This window comes from Pseudorca crassidens, chromosome 9 (genome assembly GCF_039906515.1).
Source record: "Pseudorca crassidens isolate mPseCra1 chromosome 9, mPseCra1.hap1, whole genome shotgun sequence".
Taxonomy (NCBI): domain Eukaryota; kingdom Metazoa; phylum Chordata; class Mammalia; order Artiodactyla; family Delphinidae; genus Pseudorca; species Pseudorca crassidens.
The window spans coordinates 107,903,737-107,918,048 of NC_090304.1; the positions used below are offsets into that span (position 1 = coordinate 107,903,737).

The window sequence follows — 14,312 nt, forward strand, 5'->3', positions numbered from 1 at the left end:
ATCTGATAAAGTGCCGCTTCCCAAACTACAAAAACAACTCTGAAAACTCAACAATGAGAAATCAACAACCCAATTAAAAATGGGCAAAAGATCAGACAGCTCATCAAATATGACATACAGATGGCAAATAAGGATATGAAAAGATGTTCAACATCATTTCTCATTAGGGGATTGCAAATTAAGACGACGAGATAACACTGCATACCTATTACAATCGCTAAAACCCGGAACGCTGACAGCACTAAATACTGACAGGGACATGGGGCAACAGAAGCTCTGATTCATTGCTGGTGGGAATGCAAAACGGTACAGCCGCTCTGGAAGACAGTTTGGCTGTCTCGCACAAAACTAAGCTTATTCTTTCTATACGATCTGGTACTTGGGTACTTGCCCAAATGAGTTGAAAAGTTATGTGCACACAAAAACCTGCACACAATGTTTATATCAGCTTTATTCATAATTGCCAAAACTTGGAGGCAATCAAATGTTCTTCAATAGCTGATTGGATAAATAACTTGTATATCCATAAAACGGCATATTATTCAGTGCTAAAAAGAAATGAGCCATCAAGCCTCATCTGAAAAGGCTACATTGCTGTACAATTTCAACTGTAACACATTCCGGAAAAGGCAAAATTACGGAGACAGTAAAAAGATCAGTGGTTGCCAGGGGACGGGGGAGGCAAGGGTGAGTGGGTGGGGCACAGAGGATTTTTAGGGCAGGGAAACTATGCTGTGCGCTACTATAATTGTGGACATACACCATTATTCATTTGTTAAAATCCATGGAATGTACAACATAGAGCATGAACCTTACTGTAAACCGTGGACTTTGGTTACTAATGATGTGTCGACATAGGTAAACCTAAAACTGCTCTAAAATATAATGTCTATTAATTAAAAAAAGTTCCATGAACAAGAAACTAAAATTATTTTATTGTTTACCAAGAGAAGAAAAAGTAAAATTTCTCTACGGTGTACCAGTTTTTCCTCATGTCATGCGCAAATGGGAAACTTTAGACATAATATCTAGGCTGGGAAAAACTCTGTCTTGCCCCAAAGAAAGCTAGTGTTAAGTTTGACGTTATCTAGAATATCTGACTATTTATTACCGATAGAGTGCTGAATTCCCTAACAAATGACTAAGTAGGCAGGAAATTCTGGACAGAGAACCAGATTTCAGTGGCTGGCCATATGCTGGACCCCTGGCCAGACGCGGAATGGAGCAGGTGGCCTTGCCGCCATCAAACTACCCTGACGAGAGCGCCCTCCTTTAAAGACAGGGAAACAGAGGCACTGGGAGTTCAAATAACTTTCCCAACATCATAGCAAGGAACTGGAATGACTGACATTCAAAATCCAGATTAATCCCACTTTGAAACTTAATTACTTTCATCAGAAGGTTTTAGTTAGGACATTATTTGTTCTGGTTTCCAAATAATTAGGTCAAGCTATACCTGTTCCTGCTAGCCTAAGTATAATTTGACATTTCCGGAGGGGTAGCATTAGCCCCAAAGGGTGATTACACTGAGCTACACAGATGGAAATTTGGTTTAAAAATAATGGCAGCTGGAAACTATTACCTATAGGATGGATAAACAACAAGGTCCTCCTGTATAGCACAGGGAACTCTGTTCAACATCCTGAAATAAACCAGAATGGAAAAGAATATAAAAAGGAATATATATATATTATATATATATATATAATATATATGTATAACTGAGTCACTTTGCTGTACAGCAGAAATTCACACAACATTGTAAAGCAACTATACTTCAATAAAAAAAAGTAATAGCAGCTGGTCTACACTGGCTGTTTCTCATGCGCTACATGCCTTACATGAATTAGCTCATCTAACCCCTACTGGGACCCTCTGAGGTAGATAGGACTGTTATCTCTATTTGGCAGGTAAGGAAACTGACGCAAAAAGAGGAGCACTTAACAAAGTGTATGTATCTAGTAAGGGTTAGAAAGCATATTTGTAAAGTCCAATGACGGGGTAGAATGTGTAGTAAACGGCAGCTTTGATTATGAATAAATGAGTGAATATTACTGAATGCATCAGTGAACGAATGATGGGCAAGTGGGACAGGCCCCGAGAAAAGCACGAGGCTGGAAACTCACATACAAAAGAGCTACCCTGTGCAGGTCGTATTTGAGGAAGCCCTCTGCTCTCCCCTGTTGACTAGTTTTCCTAAGGAGAGGCAAAAAGATCAGAGGTATGACAGCATCGGACCCTGCCTCTCACCTGCTCTCCAGTGACGGTCAACGTTCAGAGCCTTACCGCTCAGCCCTCACGACATGCTTCACATCTGCCTGGTAGAGACCTTCCTGCCCGGTATCAGGGCTCACAAACTTCATTGTTCTCATGTATGTCTCACAAATGTTCGCAATCCCTGCACTCTGGGTCCCTGCCGGTCTACACCTGTTAACATTAACTATATACCGATAATATACATTTAATATTAAGTATAATATTAACTGTGTATTGATAATCCAGACTTCAGTCCAGGGAATATAGGTAGAGAAATAAAACACCCTCTATTAACATTTAAAAGGGCATAATGATTCTGGAGATGTCAGGGTGTGTGTACCCCTCTGGTCTGAAATAGCAGAAGAGAATGTATTAAATGCCTTTTTTCCCAATCCGCACTATTTTCATATGCGTACGTTGCATTTATACTGGCTCACGCGCTGATCTTCTTCTTTATTCACTGATTTAGCCTGTGTAATGCTTTCCGTCAATTGCCTGTGAGGCAACTGCACATCTGGTGTTCCTTCCAATTACGGCAGGGCTGGCCTGAGCTTCACAAACCTCTGTGAGCTTTTAGTCTTCCCCAAAATGGCAAGCATGTGATTCGTAATTTCATCTCAACAGATCCACAAAGCTGGTTTGGACTGTATCATCTACTTAACTGGAATCACCTCTACCTTGACCTGTGAGGCTGGGACTGGGAGAACACGTGAAGTACCAGACAGGAGCCTTGATTTGATTAACCAGCTCGCAGCTCAAGCCTTTCCTGCACCCGCGCTGTCTGCCCTGGAATGCCGGTTCACCAGAATCCCCTGAAATTCTCACTTTATCACCAGCCCCTTTATCCATGCTCTCCCCTCAAAGAATATCAGATCCCAAATCATAATGCCCAACTACAGACAATGCCAGGGGTGCTGGCTTGTGGACGGAACCCAGACAGATTTCTAAGAAGATGCGTCTGTAGAGCATGACCCACGAGAAACAGAAGGCTGGGGTTACCCTCCTCTGATGGATTCTGCCTCTCTTCCTTTTCCCTTAAACTGCATGTGTGTCTTGCCTTTCTAAGGACAAGAACCATACATGGGCGTGATCTTCTCAGCGAAAAGTGGAAATGTGTTTTAATTTAAAACTACAAGGGAATGCACCTCTTTACACCCAGCAATCCTGATATTCAGACGTATTGGTGAAAGAAGGGGCACAGGAAGCATAACTAAATTCGATAGGTTTGATGCAACAGTATATATTGAGAATATGTCTGTGTGAGGCAAGGTCTCTTTAAGTTCAGAATCAAATTTATTCCACCTGCAATTTTTTTTATCATCGAGCTACAGTCATAGACTCAGATAATGAAGGCTTAATTTTGCTCACTGACTCGTATATCCCAGTATCATAATCCAGCCTTACTACTTGTACATGAACTCAATTGGGCAAATCATAGCAATTACATTCGGCATCAAAAAAAAAGACCCGCACAAAATACAAGAGGAAATTTTGAAAGCATAAGGTTAATACACCTCACTATCACTCAGTCAACAGAGGTCCAAACTCCAAACAACAAATTGGTGTTTAAATACTCATTTAGCGGACAACGGAAGGCAATGATTCAACACCCTTGGAAGAAAGCAGATAGAAAGGATTTTCAGTCAAAGGGGAATAATCTACATTCATGAGCACACAGGTGATGACGCGCTACCGCAGCTCCATGACGGGCGGAGGAGAACTGCTATTTTCAGCCACATTAATGCAGCTGTGTCAGTTTGTAGGTGAATCAGTCCTGCTTCATCAGATACATCAACAGCCAGAATCGGAACTGCCATTCTCCCTCGACTTCGACATATTTTCTTAATTGCCACCTTTAAACAGACACTGTTCCTCTTGCCTCTCCTAAGCCATCCATCATCATTGGTAATAGGGCCAGAAATGACCACTCTAGTCATTTTCTCTTGACCTTCTCTCCCGACTCCCACCCGCCCCCACCAGGCAACATCCCCTACACAGCCGCTCCCTCTCTGCTTTCCGCCCTTCACATTCTCAACACTTCAAAGTCAGGTTGTCAAATCTGTGTAGGTACCAGAAGCCCTGCACAAACCTTGTGGCAATGGAGACCTTCATGGCTGTTTTACTTTCTTGTCCTGTCCTACAAAATATGGCCACCGAACAGCAACTGTTTTCTTTCCAAGTGCACCTCCTGTCTGCACTCTTCATTTTCCTTTCTTGCTTCTGCCATCTCTTGTCTCCATTCAAGGAGAAGCACGCTTGCCTCAATCCTTCCCATGAAGCTTACCTCTCCTGTGGGACCGTGACAGCCTGACAACACCGTCTCAGAGCATGACCATGGATCTAGTGGTCCTGGTGAACCAGAGCCTCCTTCTGCAAGGCTCTAAGTGGCTAAAGAGTCCCTAGTCACACGCCCTAACTCTACAACCCTTAGCCTCATCAAAAGGCAATTAAGCATCTAATTGCATGTTCATTGCCAACCTCTGTTTTGCTTGCGATGAAAAAAAAGATCATACTACTTAAAGTTCCAGAAAGAACAATCCGAAATAAAAGAAGGGAAAATCAAACCAACGTTCTTCAAAGCTGGAGACGCAAACTTCAAAACAAAACTGGAGAGACCCAGACCATGTTAAAATGTAATGTATGATTTCTCGCTGAATTATTTATCCCAGTCAAAGAATAGATACCCTCCACGGATGGACGAGCATTCAGCCCATACAGACCATCAACAGGCTTCAGACAATATTTGTTAACCTCCTGAGATGGTACACAACTTACACTTACATACACATACACACACACACATACCTCTCACACACAAAACACACAAATATATATATATACATATATGTTACATATATATATATAAATCAGCATTAATCAGATTCTCAAAGGAGTCAACACTTAAAAAAAAAATCAAACAAAACCCTGAGAATTAGTGATTCATACCTATTCCTTCATGAATGGTTTTAACAATTTGTAATGAATAGGAATTTTCAAATATTTAAAGGCAACCCTATAAGAGTATTTAGGATGAACTATATAGTTTGGAGAAAAAGCATCAAATCCAAAAAATAAACGAAGAATATAAGGCAAAACTGCCTATTTATCCTGGCACAGCCAACAGTTTAGAACAAAACACAGTTGCTCACTCTTGACCTATTGGTGCCTTGATTCCAGATCACGTTTGAGTCAACTTATGAGATTAAATGAATTGTTATTTTACATTTCTAGGTCATTAATTCCTAGCTCATAGCTCCCTTTTCTGAGAAGTTATCTGATGTTGGGTTACATTCCACTCAATAAACAATAGCCCTTCTTCGTAAACAGGCGAAGGATGGTAGGAAGATAATGAAAATTACAGGAGTTAGATCCAAATGCCTTTGGGTCTGTAGGATTCAACTTTAACCTCTGCCTTCTTCAGAAAACACACGTGGGGTAAAAACTCTAGGTCCAATCAAACCCTAAGTGAACTCTAAGTCCCGGTGAAAGCTAGCCAGAACCTTTGGACCAGTTTCCCAAGTGTGCTACAACCAAGTACCACAGCCTGGGGCTCCAAGGAAGAGAAGTTGACCTTCTCGCAGTTCTGGAGACTAGAAGTTCGAAATCGAGGTTTTGGCAGGACCCTGCTTCCTCCAAAGCATCTTGGGGAGGGTCTCTCTTTGCCTCCTCCAGCTTCTGGTAGCCCTAGCCATTCTTTGACTTGTGGCAGCAGACCTCCAGTTTCCTCCTCTGTCCTCAGGGAGTCGTCTCCCTTCTGTGTCTGTGTGTTCACATCGTGTTACCTCTCTGTGGGTTTGTGTTCAGATTTCTGTCTTCTTATAAGGGCACCAGTCATTTTGGGCTAGGACACACCCTAATGACCTCATCTTAACATGATTACATCTGCAAAGACCTTATTTCCAAATTAGGTCACATTCACAGACAACAGTGGTTAGGACTTCCGTATGTTTTGGGGGGAGGGATGAAATTCAACCCATAACATCTTATTAGCTTGAAATTTTACCAGTGCAATGACATTAATATTAAAACAAGAAATCTGAAGTGGAAATGTGCTGCAGGGATGTTGGAAATTATGAGAAGAAGTCAATTAGCCATTTGAGGCCGGGTCCCCTGGCTGGCAGCTCTTGGAAAGGGGGCCCCACCAGGACACAACCGCCTTTCCAGAGCCAGGGTGCCCAGGCTGCAGGATCATAACGTCAACTTCATCAGCTCAACCAAAGGCGATCAGGCTGTGAAGGACTGCTTCATGCCCACCTAACCGGCAGAAGACGGATTTGTAAACCACCATGACAGCATTTATTACTAATGAAGAATGTCCCTGGCAGGAGAGTAGGAAGGGCACACACTGGCCATGCCCCTTCCCTGGGCAAATCCACTTGGGAGGATGCATATTACAGGTGAGCAAACTAGCAGTTAAGTGTGGGAGTAGTACCGAAGGAAGTAGAAGTGGCCTTAAAGAACACAACTGCATTATAAAGTATCAGAAGTTGCCGTTCCCCATTTCAGGAATATGATAATTAAACACCTAAGTACTGGGTGCAAAAGAAGTACTTAATGATGCCTGCTGATTAGCTTAATCAGCTAATCAGACAGAGACCCGTGATCTCGAACCAGAGTCTGTTTCTCCCTGGACAGAACCAGGGAACTGGTAACGCGCTCCTGTTCTGGGCTTACTTTTTGTAGATTCCAAACAGCACTCTCTATTTGCACTTGTTTGCATAATAGCTGGAAGTTTATGTACCTCTGACAGATTTTAACCCCCTGTGAGATGCCCGTGTATTATGCTCATTTGTCAGACCCAGACCCGAGAAGAGGCCCAGACACACAGAAAACATCTGTGCCACCTTGCCCTTGGGGGCTGCATCCAACTCCAACGCAGGATGTTGACATCCAAGCGAGCTGTGGTCCTCCCTACACCTCCTCCGTCTCTGTGCTCACTCTCTCAGAGGTGACACCACTTACAGACTAAAGCACCCATCCTAAAAAAGTCTCAAACGTTCTCCTTCATCCCTCTTCTTTGCCTATCAAGAAGCGGGAGGACTTTAACACGCACTGTCTACGTGCACGCACTCATCCTTCTGTTCCAATCCTCCGCCCTCTTTGGTTGGGAGCATACGTTGAAGGAATCCATTCTATATAACTGGGCCCTAACACACTCATACATGAGTCTGTACGCAGGCTCCTGCACCCGGGTGGGTCATAAGGGGTGTATTTCAAAATGCAAAATGAAGCAGGGAGAACACTGTTTATATTTTTAATAGGAAACTTAGGCAGGAAGATCTAAAAGGCTTATCACCTGTATACATGGTGTCTCATCCGCAAATAAACATTGTGTTGGCCTTTCCCAAATAATGAAAAATACACACAGGAGAACGCTGTATAGAATCTCATGAGCGTTAGGAGAAGGAATGCCCTGTCTGCTCAGCGCCGTCGGCGGGGTCAGGTCCCGGCCGAGGACTGTTTGTGCAGGAGGGGACACGCGGAGGCAGCACCACGTGACCCTGTCCCCTCGGGATTCTCTGAGAAGTAACAGATCTGTTTCAAGGCTCTGAAGTTCAAGATCCGTATGATGTGTGTATATGAGATTTTAATGGCAGTAATTAAGATATTATAACTTTTAGGGGAACCTCTGATGTTACTCCATCTATTTGAGGATAAATTTAGCCTCATGGGATTCTGACAGTTCAAATCAAGAGTTTTACGAATATTACCCAAGCGTGAGACCTCTTTTCATCTTTTGGCCACCAATACATTATCTGCTAATATTTGTTCTATATTAATACAGACATCAAAAGACAGGCTTACCACTGAGAGCTGGAAGCAGGGATGTGCATGCCAGGACTGAATAAGACTTGAAATGTATTTAAGCCCTAGCAGGAAAATCAATGGGGAAGGAAAATCTAGACCATCGTACGGAACACAGCGGGGCGTGCATGTGTGTGTTGGGGGCAGGGATGGGGACTCTAGAACAGTCAAAGGTGGAAATAGGTTCAAGGCATTTTTAAAACTCACTTGATGAGGACTGTGGACCAGTTGTCACAGACACAAACACAAGAGGAACCACAGAAAATAAAAATGCTTACGGAAGGAGAGTCTGTGAGACGGACAAACAGAGAAGGCCAAGTTTTTAAAATAGGAATCATGAAGTCCTAAAAACGGAAAAAAAACCTTTCAGTGGCCTTCTGTTCTCTTCATTTATACATTTACCCATTGTCACAGGTACCCACCTGGCCATTCATCTAATAAATAACCACCAAGAAGCTAAGGTCGGGGTCTGTGCTAAACTTTAGACATAAAGGGGGAAATCACAGTACCTGCCTTCAAGGGACTTATTGCTCAACAGAGGAAACACGTGAACAAATGAGAGAGAGAAAGGTTAGATGACGGATACTAATGTAAATATGTGAAGGGGATAGTGTGTATATCACAAAAGGACATCAGTCAGTTCCCTTGGGGAGACGGGACCCAGGGAAGACTTCACCGAGGAGATGATTCCTGACCTAAGTCTTGAGGACAAACAGGCATCCACCAGGAGGGAAAGTGCATTCCAGGGAGAGGGGCCGTGTGGATGGAGGTCAGGGCTATGAACCCCAGAGGCTCCTAGCACGTGCCTCCTTCGGCTCTCCTCACCTTGGTGTTCTGGGAAGGCTCAACCTCCCCAACCTGGCATTTGAACCTGGAGCACCCCAAGTGCAGTGAGGGGCCACTGTCACATCGCCCTCTTTTATTCTGTCCTCAGGATGCATGTTGTTTTCTGACGTGTCTCTGGTTTATTTCCTGTTCTTCACTCACCTGACTGCACGCTGTCCCCTTGCCCTGCCAACTCGTGCACCTGATGAGAGAAGGGGCCTCGTCTGGCATGTTCATGCCTAGAGCAGTCTGGCCAAATGGGCAGTCTCTAGAAATACTTATCAAATGACTAAACAAGCATTTATTAAAAGCCTACCGTGAGCCCAGCACTGGGGATACGGCCCCTGCCTCTGACCTTCAAGAGGGACAAGGCAGCTAACAAGCAAATAAAATGCATGACGATTTTAAACAGTAATACATTCCATGAAGAAAATAAAACTAATGCGGTAAAAGGGACAGGGGTGGTGGGGACTAAATTACACAGGGTAGTTAAGGAAAACAGCCCTAAGAGAATGTGTGCTGTGCTGGCATTGGTCCTGAATGAATGGCCAGATTCTGCTTACAGGGAATTGATTCTGTTATAGAACAACTGCCTGTCCAGTGGCAATGCTGGAGACACAGGTACCAGTTGTGATCCTGGACTAATAACTATATTATATAAGACTCTTGAAAGTATGATTAGCATAATTTTATTTCTGATGGCATATAACACGATCATGATCTGCTCGATTAGATTTATTTTCAGGCAGCAGACTTCTTAACATTTCTTTTTGTATTATGCAAGTATTGCATTAATGCATTCCGCCTGCAAGAGATTCAGACGCCATAGACGTATACACAGAGCAAGAGAGAAAGAGAGAGAAGCTTCAGAGATTAGAGTCATTAACAGCGTGACCTCGCTTTGGGGGCCCTGGGGAAGCTGCCTTGCTGTGCAGAGCATCTGAAGGAGTGACTTGGTTCCAGGATGCAGAATAATCACCTCTTCAGCATCCTCTAAGACGGGGAAAGAAGTCTAGTCCAGCACACGGTTGTTAATTTGACAGGAAGGGGATCCTTGAGAATTGATTCAAAGACATTCCCGACCACATACAAACAGAGAAAAATGTTGCTGAGAGATTTTCTGTGACACACTATTCCGTGAACAGAAAACGGGTCTCTGGAGGGAACGGGGGCATGAGCTCCTTAGCTTCCCAAACACCACATTTTCCTCAAGAGAAAATGCACGGAAACGTCCACTTGTATTTCCCCACGGGGAGAGCATTTGCATCAACTTCATAGCCTTGGAAAACCTGTTTTGTCTTGTCAGAAAAAAAAAAAAAAGAGAGATCTTGAACGGCCCTGGGAAATCAGGTGGGAGGCAGGTGAGTCCCCCTCGGGGTGCGCCTGACGTTTTTTCTCAGCAGCAGGTCACGGGGAGGACCCCAGAGGGATGCTCCTCAGTAGAAGCACAGAGGCTGGGACCCGGGAGCTCTCAACTCTGAGCTCCAGGACCTAGTGCCCCTCTTGACTCTCCCTAAGGCGTCTCCCTCCACGCTCCCAGGGCTGCAGTGGCTGCTTTCCCTAATGGTCCAATGCTTGCGTTACAGTTGCTAGAGCTCTGTTAACAAGTCTGTGCAGGCTGCTAATTAAATGCTTCCTGCCACCCCTCCCATGTTAATTCCACGTGAAGTGGGGGCGGGGCGAGGCTACACAGGGCTCTTCCTAGTTCCTCCACAGACCCATGCTGCTTTTGTTGACTCTGATTATTTCATCTGAAATCTCCCCTCCCCCCACCAAGCTCGCTTCCTCCCTCTCACCCTCTGAATAAAATATGGATCAGATGCTGCAAAATCGCTATTCTTAGGAGGAACAGATGCAAATATGGTTGCTTTTTCAATTATTTGGCAACCGATCCAATGGTTCCAAGACAGAAGCTAATTAAAACCTAATTGAAATAAAATCATTTCCCATTCTGCTTCCCTCCATCGAACTGCCTGAGTAGAGGGCTCCTTGCTTTGTGGACAGAGGCTCCTCCGTCCTATTCCTTCCTCCTGCATTGTAAACAGCCATTCGTGATTCATCCCAGGGCATCCTGGCTGCTGGGAGGAGACACTGGCAGGGATGGGGGAGCCCCTGAGAAATTAGAAGCGGGTGTTTACCATGAAAATGGCCACCAAGAGGAGGGTACAGATGAGACAAGAAAGGGAAATGACAATAGTCAGAGCAGTCACCAGACACTTAGGAGGAGAAGGGAGCGTAAAGGGAGGTGGGGGTCTAGGGTCCGGTGGAAGGCTTGGGAGCTGGGGCCAGGGGACAGCATCCAGCAAGCACAAGTGTTACGTGGGACCCTTGGGGTCTTATTCAGATACGTGGAGTCACTGAAAGGCCAGGACATTTCATTTAAACATTCACATTTCTGGCCTCCCTGGAAACATTAGAAAAACCCTGCAACCCTGTCTCCTTCCTGCGTGGCCAGCGCGGACTGGGGAAGGTCCACGTCCCAGGTTCCCAGTTCCCTATGGGCGCCTCGTGCTCTTTCTCATGGCCGTTGGTCCCACAGGACTTTGGTTTTGAAATTTCCTGGTGAGTGAATGCCCAGCAGAGCCCAAGGATACAGGCATGCGCTGCACCTCTGTACTTTAATGTCCCCAAACCTCATTTCCCTCACCTGTAAGAAAGGGTGGAATAAAATTGTTGTCATGGGGCTGCTCAAATCAAAAGCACTCATCTGTCTTTAAATGCTCAGGACACTGTAAAATGTTATTCATATGTGTTTTTACAATTGTACCTTTCTTCTAATAAACAAGAAGAGTTCTTTCTAAGGCGGACAGTAGAAAATATAAAGAGAAAGTAGGGGCTGGAAAAGGCTGATTAGGAAAAGGGCAGTGACGGAGTATAGGACAGCCACAGGGGAAGGAGGGAAGTGTGGAGATGCAGCAGGAAGCCCACGGCTGCCCCTCACAGGCTGTGTGGTCCTCGTTCTCCAATCTCTCGGACCTCAGACTCTTCACCTTTAAAAGGGGGAAATAAAACCTATTCCATAGGGCTGTTTGAAAATGGAGGGAGAAAATCTCCTATAAATTACCTGGCAAAGTAAGGGCTCCCCAAGCATCAGCCATTAAACTAGCCATTAACGAATGCTGCATGCAATTATCTAAGATTACACACTGCATTACGGGGAGAGGGATTTTCTTTTTTTTGGCAAACCATAGTGCCATATTCTTGTCCCTTTTTAAATCTAAGGCAGAAATTTGAATTCATCTACCCAGCACCTGCTGACCCCTTGGCCCTGCCCAAACAGCACCACTAACGATGCCCTTCACTAAAGAAAATGGGCAGAAGAGGTCCAGTGGGAACCCTGAGTATAAATAAAAATGTGAACTCAAGGATCTGACGCGATGGGCTGGCTGGACCCATCACTACTCCTGCAGCCTGTGGCAGGGAGCTGCCTGGCCCAGAGGGGTTTCATTCAAGTGAGAACAAAGCTTTTTTTATAACTGTCCTCGAAAGTATTCAAAAATCCCCCCAGGTCGGGAGAGGGGCTTGAGTACCTTAGGAAAAGACTGTCCCTCAAAAATACAATACACCTGTGGAGGAGGAGATGCAATCTGCATTAACAATTTATAAAAACTATATTTTTACCTAACAGTCTCGACAGAGGACAAGACACCCAGGCCAATCTATCTACATCCTGTAGAAAGAAAATGACATTTGCAATTACATCGTCAGGGGAAATTTTAAGGAGACAGCCTCTCACTGATACAGAAAAAATTTGAAGAGCCATGGTAATGGGGTGGAAGTCTAAGAATCAAGGCAACTTCTGCTTTCCTATTCAGGAAGTCAGCTTCATCCCCTGAGCCAGGGCCCCTAGAATGTCCTGTGCTTTTCTGTAGCCCTATTTACTATCTTTCCCTTTCTTCTCCCCCTACAAGCAGCGTAGTCGCCTAGAGCTCCCCTTGCCCATTGCCAGGTTTCCCTCTCACGTGGGCCAACATTTCCCTCGAGTGAATTACTCCCCATTATTAATCTTTGCAAGAGGTCTCCAAGCCTCATGCTGACGAGGTGCTATCTGTGTTCGCAGGATCTCAGGGAAGCTGTCAAGCATTACTCGGCAGCTCTGACCACAGCTTTCCTTCTTCCCAGCAATATTCACAGTAGCTTCAGGGCTAAACAAACTTGGTTTGAGGACCAGGGAACTGAAGCAATTTGACTCTCTGTCACTGCTAACCAAGGGATTTAGGAAGACAGTAGTAGCCCTCTCAACCCAAGGCGGAAACCCTGATCATCACAGAAGGTAAGGAAGACTCCTAACCGAGGGATGGATAGTTCAGGGATTTCATGTTTGCCCCTTAGAGTTTTTCCACCTCTAGGGTCTGTCTCCAGCTCCTGGTCTTATAAACAGAAAGGATTCCTCCCTCCAAACCCATTCAAGGGTCCCAGGCATCCACCTGGACACATCGCCACAACTTCCTGTGAAAAGCAGACAGGCTCAAAACCAAACCCTCCTTAGATGTTCCTCCTTCAACCCTCTCAGTCGATACAGAAGCCTTATACCCACCCTGAAACGTTAGGTGATGTTGAGACACGGAGGGTTAGAAAAGTTGCACGATCTGCTCACATTCATCAGCCAAAGGTACTGGATTTCCCAGCTACTCACTCACACGTGGCTGGTTCTTGGCTTTTCAAAATCTGTTGATCCGTTAATCTAAGACATTACATTGATTTGTAGAAATAACTTACCAAAGACCAGCCCTACTCTCTTAGACTTCTAACGTTGTAAACTGTGATTTTAAATCAAGAGTGGGCATCAAACTCAACTGAGAATCTTTTTTTCCAAGATAAATAGGTTCTACCAGCAAGATTCTGATGCCACAGAACTATTACAGGATATTTCAATGAAGCTGATACACACCCCAGGAGGAGAACTCTGTGTAAGACACAGCACTGACATGATTTTAAATGCACGTGTGCATGTGTGTCCACATAGAACACGTTTGCTGGGCACTTAGAACAGGCCCTGGCACAAAACAGATGTCCAGTGATACTTGTTAAAGAATGAGCAATGACTTCAGAGAAATACTTTATGAAATGTTGAGCACAGTCATTTAGATTGTAGTGGACGGGTCTGTATGAATGAGAAAAAAATCTCCCACAGATGTTAAGGACAGAGGTGTCGTTCTAGATTACGTTGTACCTGACCACTCTTGTTTAGGCTTTGCTGAACTCATGAATTTAACATGAGTGTGAGGTACTGATGACTAAAATGAAATCATGCCAAGCAATAATTCTCAAGTCTATTTACAACGCAACCTACCTCCTGGTCGCGTTTAGTTTTAGAAAAACATATAGTTTTAGAAATACATATATATGGAAGGATTAAAGAAGGGCTGCTCAGTATCTGAAGACTAAACCACTGCATGGAAATCTTCATGTATGATGTAACTATG

General features: G+C 44.4%; 1 protein-coding gene across 3 annotated transcripts in view; it reads right to left on the reverse strand.

Moving 5' to 3' along the window:
* Positions 1-14,312, reverse strand: part of OPCML (opioid binding protein/cell adhesion molecule like) — a 1,078,766-nt gene that overhangs the window by 385,914 nt on the left and 678,540 nt on the right. The gene's annotated exons all lie outside the window — the stretch shown is intronic.